Source organism: Mustela lutreola, chromosome 1, assembly GCF_030435805.1.
Source record: "Mustela lutreola isolate mMusLut2 chromosome 1, mMusLut2.pri, whole genome shotgun sequence".
Classification (NCBI taxonomy): Eukaryota; Metazoa; Chordata; class Mammalia; order Carnivora; family Mustelidae; genus Mustela; species Mustela lutreola.
The window spans coordinates 126,069,915-126,081,245 of NC_081290.1; positions in this window are offsets into that span (position 1 = coordinate 126,069,915).

The following is an 11,331-nucleotide window of genomic DNA, read 5'->3' on the forward strand; positions in this document are numbered from 1 at the left end:
GTTTGTTTGTTTTGCTTCAGAAAGCTTTATTGTTTCCATTTCATCCACTGCTTGGGAGAAGACTCCAGGGTGGTTAAAAAGCTGCCCAGTGGCTGCAGGAAAAGTTTCACACATGAGCTCTGGCACCACAGGGATACCAGAGGGGCCCTTCCAAGGCTGCTGGTCTTCAGAAACTCCTAGTTTTGCTTGAGGATAAGTCTTTTGAAGAGAGATACCCACCCAGCCCAGCCTGGGGGCCAGACAGCCTGCAGAGGTTAGTCAGGCAGTCACCCATATTCTTGATGAGTTTCACGTCCTCATCCTGGAAGTGGCTTTCCAGGAAGGCACAGAGATAAGAGTCTTCCCCAGGGTGGGAGGTACCCAGGGCTTGCAGATCCAGGGCAGCTTTCATAGCATTCACGGTTTTACCCCACTCATTTTGGGAAGGCTTCTGCAGGTCCCTGAAGAGGACAAGGTCTCTATGATGGTTTTGCCTCTTTCTGGAACTTTCACTATCCTCGTGCTTCTCCTTAGTCAGCTCATGGAAGAAGTGGGCCAGTTCTCCACAGCCACCTCATCAAGGTTAATATAGAAGCCCAGAGAAATGGGTATAAGAGGCCCACAGACCGTATATTGACCAGATGGTTGATAGCAGCCTTCACCTCATGGAATAATTGTGAGGAATCTGAGAGCTCATGCACGATCCATAATAAGGAACTAGGCTCAAATAAGGTGTTGGTTGGTGTCAGAAGGCTGCCATCTTTAAATTTCTCCCTATTGGTCTTCATATAACTTTCTCTTCTTTTGTCTGTATAACCTTCCTCTGCTTCTTTCTGATAACACTTGTGATTAGACTGAGGGCCTATTTACTCAATCCATGATAATCTTCTCAAATCAAGATCATGAATCACATCTGCAGAGGCCCTTTCTCCTCATAAGGCAAAATTTACATATTCCAGAGATTAATATTTGACCTTTTTGGGTGGCCATTATTCAGACTGCTACATAAGCAATCTTCCCTTTCAATCTACAAATTTGTTGATAATGGCACTAGCTTCACTTTTAATAATTGGTCTCACACATGTCCTCACCCATTATACTGTAGATTAACTGAGAATAAATAGATATGGGATTTTTTGTATCATTTTTTTCCTCTGCAGTAACAAGTTCATAAACTTGCACATGATTATCAACTTCTGTTAAATTAAATTTAATATGTTTTAAAATCATAAACATTACTTAAGGTGACCGCTATTATTGAAAATATTGTTTTCTCATTTTTCAGTGTATACTAAATCTATTCTTTTATTCTATTCTGGTGCTGGATCTTAAGGTTACCAGAATAATACCATGTTCTTATATGCAAAAGTTTCACAGCTTAGTTAGAGAGATGAACAATAAATAACTACAAACAAATGTAATAATGTTAAATGCACAAAAGGAAAACAGAGAGGTATTCTACTGGGATTCAGATATTACTCCTGAACAAGGTGGAGCTAAAATTGCTTCTATTATAGAGATTATAACCAATTTATATATTTCTTATCACTAAATGCCAGAATCTTGATTGATAGACTTTCAATATTATTAATCTGAAGTGCATGTGATATATAATTAAAACCTAAAATTATAGTGACCTTGATGTACGCTCTTTGATATATCATGCAGAATAAAGCCATCCATACTTTCTTTTAAAGAACATAATTGCATTTGGCTACATTTTATTGTTTTTTGCTGAGATGATAGGCAAGCATCTTATATCTTGGTTTTTTGACTTCTTTAATCCCCCCTTTTAAAAAATAACTATGTCTTCAAAGGAGCATAGAATTATCTTACAATTCCTGCTCTACTTTTTGAACCTGTGCTCAAGTGCAGAGACAAGTGGTATGAATTAGCTTTGATCTCTTTTATTCTGCTCCTCCAGTAATAATATTCTTGATATGGTCCAATAGTAGTAGTGTTCCTCTCATGATAGGCCTTTTAGAATTTTTTGTCCTGGGAACCAAAGGGCATTGCATTAAAAGCTCAGAGGAGTCACAGGGTTATGGGAATTATAGTCTGATTCCTACTATATTTTAATATATGACAATTTTGTCCCCCAATAATTTATTCTAAATATAATTTTTTTTAATTTATTGTAAGGTTATATCCATCTTGGGGAACCTGGGTGGCTCAGTCTGTTAAGCATCCAACTCTTGGTTTCGGCTCAGGTCCTGATCTCAGGATGCTAAGATCAAGTCCTGTGTCGGACTTTATCCTTGGCACAAAGTCTATTTGTCCCTCCCTCTGCTCCTCCCCCCATGTGCTCTGTCTTTCTTTCTCTCTCTCATAAATAAAAATCATTAAAAAAATATTTTCTCAATCTTACTGGAATCATGACATCTTGATTTTTTTTTTCAGATTTTATGACTCTTCTTTTCCCTTCTCTTTAAGAGATACTCTATTTTCCTTGTTTCTTAAGGACATAAAGTTCTCACTTGGGTCTAGATAACAATGAATAAAACAAACCTATTTTGTTTCAAATATTTTTGTTAAAGACCCATTTGTCCTTGACACTCACTGAAGATAGTAAGGAAGACTTCATTCAAAAGGATTACTGTAATAGCCTTTTGCACGCAGGAAGAGAAATTGGGCTCAACTCTGAGAAAAGAAAAGCAGCATGGTATAGCCAAGGAGCAAAGTGGGAGTCGACAGATGAACAGTTACTAAGAGGAAACATCAAGGCTTAGATGATTCTGGCTGAAGGGACTTGACAGGATTCTTGCTGAGGGCAGGCCAGAGTGAGAAGATATCCAGGGTGGAGGATGAAGAATTCAATCAGATATGGAGGGTGATCAGATACCAAAGATGGAGGATTCTGGCTATACTGACTTAGCAGGATTCTTGCTAAAACTGGACTCTACAAGAAGGGAGATTGAAGATAGGGCCTCTTACGGAGCTGGGGGCTCAGAGGAGTCAAAACTCCTTAATCAAGTTTAATCAGAGAGAGAATCTTTTTCATTTCCTATTGCTTCTGAGGGCATTTAAACTATCTTGGAAAATCTCTTTCTACTCTTTGCTTTTTACCAACAGCATTTATTTATTTTTTATTTTTTTAAAAAATATTTAATTTATTTACCTGACAGATCACAAGTAGGCAGAGAGGTGGGCAGAGAGAGAGAAAGGAAAGCAGGCTGCCTTCTGAGCAGAAAGCCGGATGTTGGGCTCGATCCCAGGACCCTGGGATCATGACTGGTGCCGAAGGCAGAGGCTTTTAATCCACTGAGCCACCCAGGCTCCCCACCATCAGCATTTATTGACGCTTACTGTTGGCTGTACATTGCTCTGATGTTTTAGATCCATTGCAGGAGCTAGGTGTTATCTTATGTTAAAGATGAGAATACTGAGGATCAGAGAAATTAATCTGTGCAAGGTCATATAGCTAGGAAGTAGTGAAATGAAATCAAGATCTAATTTTCCCATTCATTATTTCATCTGGCATATATACGTTGAATACTTATGTTATAGGATTTCTTTTCTTCAGTGCCCATGGTTCTAGGTTGCAGCAGTCCTCTTGGTCACGCTGCTTGGAAGAATGAAGAGGTAGATCAGACAGAGTTTGTGGGCAGCAAAGCAAAGTTTATTGAGTGACAGAAGGAAGCTCCTGAAGAGGGAGGGGACCCAGGAGGGTTGCCATTTGGCATTTAGATCTAGGGAGGTTTTATGGGTTTGTTGGCTGGCTGTTTTAATCTGATTAACCCTCCTTGCACCTGTCACTCAGTCATGATTTTTGTCTTCTGCCTATCCAGTGGGAAAGGGTGGAGACCTTCCAGGATGGCATAAAATCCTTTTAAGGTGGTTTCCTCTTAAGGTGGAGGCTCCTTGACCCTGCCTTCCTTTCTTCCAACTATCCTTCTCTTATTCTATATCAGGCACTGTTTTGGACAGTGAAGACAGGAAATGAACAGGAAAAGGTAATGTCACTTCTTCCACAAAGGCAACAACAGAATATGGGATATTCTAATATAAGATATTCCAATATGGGATACCTAACATTTAGGTGACCACATAAATAAATGTACAATTTCATCTTTGATATTTGTTATGAAGAAAGAGACATGACAATTTGTGTTATGGGAGGATTGCTTATATTCTTTTTTTTATTATTATGCATTTTTTTAATTAAATTAATTTATTTATTTTCAGAAAAACAGTATTCAGGGTGCCTGGGTGGCTCAGTGTGTTAAGCCTCTGCCTTCGGCTCGGGTCATGATCTCAGGGTCCTGGGATCGAGTCCCGCATCGGGCTCTCTGCTCGGCAGGGAGCCTGCTTCCTCCTCTCTCTCTCTGCTTGCCTCTCTGCCTACTTGTGATCTCTCTCTGTCAAGTAAATAAATAAAATCTTCTAAAAAAACAAAAAGAAAAATAGTATTCATTATTTTTTCACCACACCCAGTGTTCCATGCAATCCGTGCCCTCTATAATACCCACCACCTAGTACCCCAACCTCCCACCCTCCCCCACCACTTCAAACCCCTCAGATTGTTTTTCAGAGTCCATAGAAATAAGTCAAACAGAGAGAGTCAATTATCATATGGTTTCACTTATTTGTGGAACATAACAAATATCATGGAGGGATTGCTTGTATTCTTAAAGAGGGGTCCTATAAGGTTGCTTTGGAAAACACTCATTAGGGTTTCTCTCTCCATGCTATGAGAATGGCATGTGCAGTGTGCGCAAGACACAGGCATTACTACAAACTGAGTTGTGTCCGCACCCCCTCCATTCATATGTTTACACTCTAAATCCCCAATGTAAAGGTATTTGGAGATAGGGCTTTTGGGAGGTAATCAAGTTTAGATGAGGTCATGTGGGTGGAGTTACCATGACAGGATTAGTACTTTAGGAGAAGAAACATGGGAGAGTTTTCTTTCTGTCTCCTTGCATCACACACACAAAAATTGTGTGAACGCACCATGAAATGGCAGCAGGCTGGCACCTTGATCTTGATCTTGTTAGCCTCTAGAACTATGAGAACATAAATTTTTGTTGTTTATGCCACAATCTATGTTAGTTACAACAATCCTGTTGTTTACGCTGCAGCCTGAGCTGACTAGACAGGCATACACAAACAATCTGTACAAGAAGATAACTTGGCCTGTTGGAAAATATGGAAGGCCAGTGCGGTTATTGTGCAGAGGACAAGAGGGAGTGTCACTTGGAGTGAAGCTAAAGATTCAGTTCATGGTTGATCCAGTTTATGTACAGTCTTGGGTCCAGCATTAGGAATATGACTCTTTATCCTGAGAGCATTTGGTAATCATTGAAGAGCTCATGACTCGACCCATTTGCATTCTGGAAAGATCAGTCTGGCCATTATGCAGGCTGTGGATGTGAGAGGGGGATGGTGAAGAATTACACAAGAGCCAGGGATGGTTCCCATGTTTTTTCCTTGCACAGTTGAATTCAGGGAGGAGGGAATGCTGAACAAGGAACAGATGTACAAGGATGGAAGATGTGAGACAGTCTATAAACCTCCAAACTTGCCTTATCTAAATCCTCATGTATAATCCCCAATAGGCCAAACACAGAAGCAGATTTGGAGTAACATTAAAGGCTCATTTTTCACATGATTTTGAGATAACCTTGAAACATTTAAGTGATAACTTCGACAGGCAGTTAGTATACTGGAGCTTAGAGGAGAAGTCAGGGATAAAGATCTGTATTTGTGGGCATTTGCCATTAAGGAAATTGAAGAAATACGGGGAATATAGAGTAAGAACATAGGACAGTCCAGAACCAAATAAACCTTATACTTCAAACCAAATAAACCTTATACTTAATGACCACATAAAAGAAAATAACTTGTAAAGGTCAGGATTGAATGAAGGAAGATCCCTACTTTGCTCCCATCTCTCCCCTGTCTAGCAGAGAACTATTGCTTCTCTGCCTTTTTTATATCATTGGCTACTTTGAGCTACTGGTGGAAGATTGGAGAGTAGGAAATGGGTAGATATCTGGGGATATCATCCTGTATTAGTTTTCTATGATTGCTATAATACATTAGCATGTATTTAATTGCTTAAAACAATATGTCTTTGTTATCTTATAGGAGTCTGAAGAAGGTCTCACTGGGCTAAAATGTTAGCTAGGCTATAGTCCTTCTAGAGAGTCAAGGGAGGAATTTGTTTCTTTGCCTTTTCCAACTGGAAGAGGTCATCTACGTTCCTTGGATTGTAACCCTTTTCTCATCTTCAAAGCCAGAAATGTAGTATCTCCAAATGTAGTATCTTGGCGTCTCTGATGCCAACCCTTGCTTCTGTTCTCTTATCCCTGACTCTCCTGTCTCTGTCTTTTTCTTATAAGGCCCCTTATGATTTTATCTGGCAAGTCCAGAAAATCCAGGTTAATCTCCCCATCTCAAGATTCTTAATTTAATCACAACTCCAGAGTCCTTTCTGTTATGTCAAGTAATAGATGCAGAGGCCCTGAGGATTGGGTTGTGGTCCTTTAGAGGGGGACATTACTCTGCCTACTATGTACTTCCCCTTATTCATCTGGCTATGGCTCCAGTTCCAGTCACAAGTCTCCTCCTAGTTGGTGTGAGTTCCTGACTTGAAGACTCCATTGTAATTTCAGATCCTACCAGATACCTCTGGCTTTGGGACTCTGATAACCCACTTCTCATCACTCCCCTTTCAGGGATGGTGGATGCTCCCTGATGCTGCTAGTCTCGGGGTTCCTTCACTTTTTTTTTGTTTGGAGTCTCAGGTCTTCTATTACACAGGTAACCATAGACTACATGTGAAAGGCCTCAAGTGGTTTCTGGTTTTCCACCTTGCTGGATCTTGACAGGTGAGAACTGATGGCAGCTTGGATTCAGGAATAATAGAGCTAGGAACATTTGCTCATATTTAAGTGAAATGATTTTTAAAAATGATTAGATTGAGGAAAGTCCCTGTGTCAAAAATCCTGCCATATTCTGTCATGTTAATATTATTTTTTTAAAGTGTTACTTATTTCTCAATGAGTATCTCTTATTTCTCATGAGATATGTGTCTTATATTTGTGGAAATTAGAGAAAAGACTGCTGCAAAACCTCCTTTTTTGACTAGGTACTTGATATATTAACAACTTCCATGGATGGATGGATTTTTTGTTATTTGGTTGTGATTGAAGCAAGACTTAGTTGGAGGGAAATTAAGGCCATCAGTAAATATCCAAGGAAAGTAACTATTAATGAAAGGGATTTACACATGATAAATTTTAAATAATACTAAAACTACAGTTTTTCAGAGATAAATTTCAAGATTAATGAATCAAATATTTCCTTTGGGATGTAGATAAGGAAAAAAAAGCTCAAATAACACATTTTTAAGATGCATAAAAAATTTATTACAGCTGTTTAACTTCATCCTGGAAAACTTTACTTCTCTTCAGCATCAAGATCTTGATTAGAGTATATTATCTGAACTGATTTAGAAATCTATGCACTGGAACAGCTTGGTGAAACAGATTTTGACTATTTGGGTTCAGTCCCAGCTCTGCTGCTCATTAGCTTTGTGATCTCAATCTGCCTAGCCATTCTGAGCCTTGGTTCTCATGAGTAGCACAGAATCAATTTAACCCATTTTAGGAAACTGTTTGAGGATTAAATGTAAAGTATCTGTTTCTTAGTAGATGGGCAGATTTTTTTTTTTTTTTTTTTTTTTTTTTTTTTTTTTTACTTGATGTCACAGTAGAAAATCCCAGTTGTAAAACTAAAGATTTATTGGGGCACCCGGGTGCCTCAGATGGTTAAGCATCCAGTTCTTGATCTGGACATGGTCATCTCAGGCCATGATCTGAGATGACCTGGGATTGAGCCCCACATGGGACTCTGTGCTCAGCAGAAAGTCTGCTTGATATTTTCTCCCTCTCTCTCTCTGCCCCTCCCCTACTCTGCACTCTGTCTCTAAGTAAATAAATAATAAATCTTTAAAAGAAACAAAACTAAAGATTTTTTTTTAACTTTCTCTCCTTGCATTCTCTAGTTTTCTTCTCATGGTGACAGGTGTCTATTAATCATTACAGAGGAAAAAGAGGGTAGGAAGTTAAATAAATAGGTCTGGATTTCAAGGAAGAAGTCTAGATTGGAAATATACATTTGTTAGTAATCACCATATGGATGGTATTTAAAGTTATGAGACTAGGTGAATATGGGGGATGAGAAAATACAGAAGTAAAAAAAAAAATCAGTTGCATTTCTATTTACTAAATAATTGAAAAGAGGAATTAGGAAGAAAATCCCTTTACAATGGCATCAAAAAGAATAAAATACCTAGGGATAAATCTAAACAGGGAAGTAAAAGATCTGTACACTGTACCTGTGGGGCTAAAAATACATTATATGTTTATAAAAAATTTTAAAAAAAGATCTGTTTACTGAAACCTATAAAACATTGATAAAGTTATTGAAGGAGATATGAATAAATGAAAAGATGTCTCATGATCATGGATTGGAAGAAATAATATTGTTAAAATATCCATACTACCCAAAGTGATCTACAGATTCAGTGCAATTGCTATCAAAATTCCAATAAAAATTTCTAATGGCATTTTTTACAGAAATAAGCTAAACATTGCTTAAATTGCTTTTTTTTAAAAGATTTTATTTATTTATTTGACAGAGAGAGATCACAAGTAGGCAGAGAGGCAAGCAGAGAAAGAGAAAGGAGGAAGCAGGCTCCCTGCCGAGCAGAGAGCCGGATGTGGGACTCAATCCCAGGACCCTGAGATCATGACCTGAGCTGAAGGCAGAGGCTTAACCCACTGAGCCACCCAGGCGCCCCCACTGCTTAAATTCTTAAAATAGACTGAACACTGCATAAAATCCTTAAATAAGGAGCCAAAAAAGAACCAGATAGCCAAAACAGTCTTTAGAAAAAAAAAAAAACAAAGGCAGAGACATCACATTACTTGATTTCAAACAATATTACAAAGCTATAGGAATGAAAAACAATATGTTGTTTGGCATATACACAGAAATATAGATTAATGGAATAGAATAGAGAGTCCAAAATAAACTCATGTATATATGATTAAATTTTGACCAATGATCCCAGAATATACAATGAAAAGAATAGTCTCTTTGATACATGATATGGGAAAATTGGGCAACCACATGCAAAAGAATGAAACTCGATTCCTACCTTACACCAGACACAGAAAACCAACTCAGTATAAAGACTTGACCAGGGGGACGCCTGGGTGGCTCAGTTGGTTAAGCAGCTGCCTTCGGCTCAGGTCATGATCCCAGCATCCTGGGATCGAGTCCCACATCAGGCTCCTTGCTCTGCAGGGAGCCTGCTTCTCCCTCTCCCTCTGAGTCTGCCTTCCACTCTGTCTGCCTGTGCTCGCTCTCTCTCTGACAAATAAATAAATAAATAATCTTAAAAAAAAAAAAAAAAAAAAGACTTGAACAGGGACACCTGGGTGGCTCAGTGGGTTGAAGCCTCTGCCTTCAGAACAAGTCATGGTCTCAGGGTCCTAGGATTTAGCCTCACGTCCAGCTCTCTGCTCAGCAGGGAGCTTGTTCCCCCCCCTCTCTCTGCCTGCCTCTCTGCCTCTGTCTCTGTCAAATAAATAAATACATCTTAAAAAAAAAAAAAAGTCTTAAACATAAGACCTGAGCCATAAAAATCCTGGAAGAAAACATGGGGAGTAATCTCTTTGATATTGCTATTGGCAATAATTTTTTGAAATAGTTGACAGAAGCAAACACAATAAAAGCAAAAATAAACAAGTGAGACTACATCAAATTTATTTATTTAAGATCTACTTATTTGCCAGAAAGAGACAAGCCAGGGGGCAGCAGGCAGAGGGAGAAGCTGATTCCCTCCCGCTAAGCAAGGAGTCTGATGTGGGACTCCATCCCAGGACACTGAGATCATGACCTGAGCTTAAGGCAGATGCTTAACCTATCAAGCCATCCAGGCATCTCTGAGACTACAACAAATTTAAAAGCATCTATACAGCAAAGAAAAGCATCAACAAAATAAAGAAGCAAACTGTGCAATGGGAGAAAATATTTATTTGCAAGCCACATATCTGGTAAGAGGTCAATATCCAAGATATCCAAGGAACGCATTAAATATACTAACACCCCAAAATAATCCAATTAAAAATGGGCAGAGGACCTGAAGAGACTTTTTTTTCAAAGAAGACAACAAAATAGCCAACAGGTAGGTAAAGAAGCATTCAGCATTGCTGGTCATCTAGAAAATGCAAATCAAAACCATGCTGAGATACCACTGCACACCTGTTAGGGTGTTTTTTAATGCAACGATAAGAGATAACAAATGCCAGTGAGGGTACAGAGAGAAGAGAACCCATGTGCACTGTTGGTGGGAATGCAAACCGGTACAACTACTGTGGAAAACAATACGGAAGTTCCTCAAAAAACTAATAACAGAACTACCATATGACCCAGCAATTCCACCTCTGGTTATACATCCAAAGAAGATTAAATTACTATCCCAAAGAGATATCCATGTTACTATGTTCATTGCAGCATTATTCATAATAGCCAAGGTATGGAATAAGGAAATCCTGTCATTTGCAGCAGTACAGCTGGAACTGGAGGACATTACACCAAGTTAGTAAGTCAGACAGAGGAAGAAAAATACTGCATGGTATGGCTTATCTGCAGTCTTTTGAAAAAAAAAAAAAAAAAAAAAAAGATGAAACTTAACAAAGTAGAATGATGGCTGCCAGAGCAGACAAATTTTCAGTTATAAGGTGAATAAAGTCTGAGAGTCTAATTTATAACATGATGACTATAGTTGACAATACTTATTTGTATGATTGAAAAACTTAAATGTTCTTACCAAAAAAAAAAAGTATGTGAGATGATGGACATGTTAATTAACTTGGTTGTGGATATCTTTTACAATGTATACATATATCAAATGTTCATGTTGTAAACGTTAAATATATTGTAATATTATTTGTCAATTATACCTCAACAAAGCAGAAAAAAAGCGAAAACAAAGAAAACAAACATTTAAAATGTTCAAGGAAACTGGCCAAATGTTTTTAACTGCGGTTATTGCCAAATACTAATACGAAAAACAAATTTTATGATATAATATATTTAATATTTTATTTACATTATAATTAAATATGTATTGAATTATCATATTATTAATTGCATAATTAAAGTTAGTTATGATTAAAATTAACTTAATTGTAGAATTAAAATAAATATTACAACCTCATAATGTCCAAATAAAACAAAGGAAAAATAAATTACAAGAAAAAAAGAAGTAAGTTTAAGAGAACTCTCACATTGTAAGGTTGGAAGAATGAAGAGGAACTAGCAAAGGAACATGAG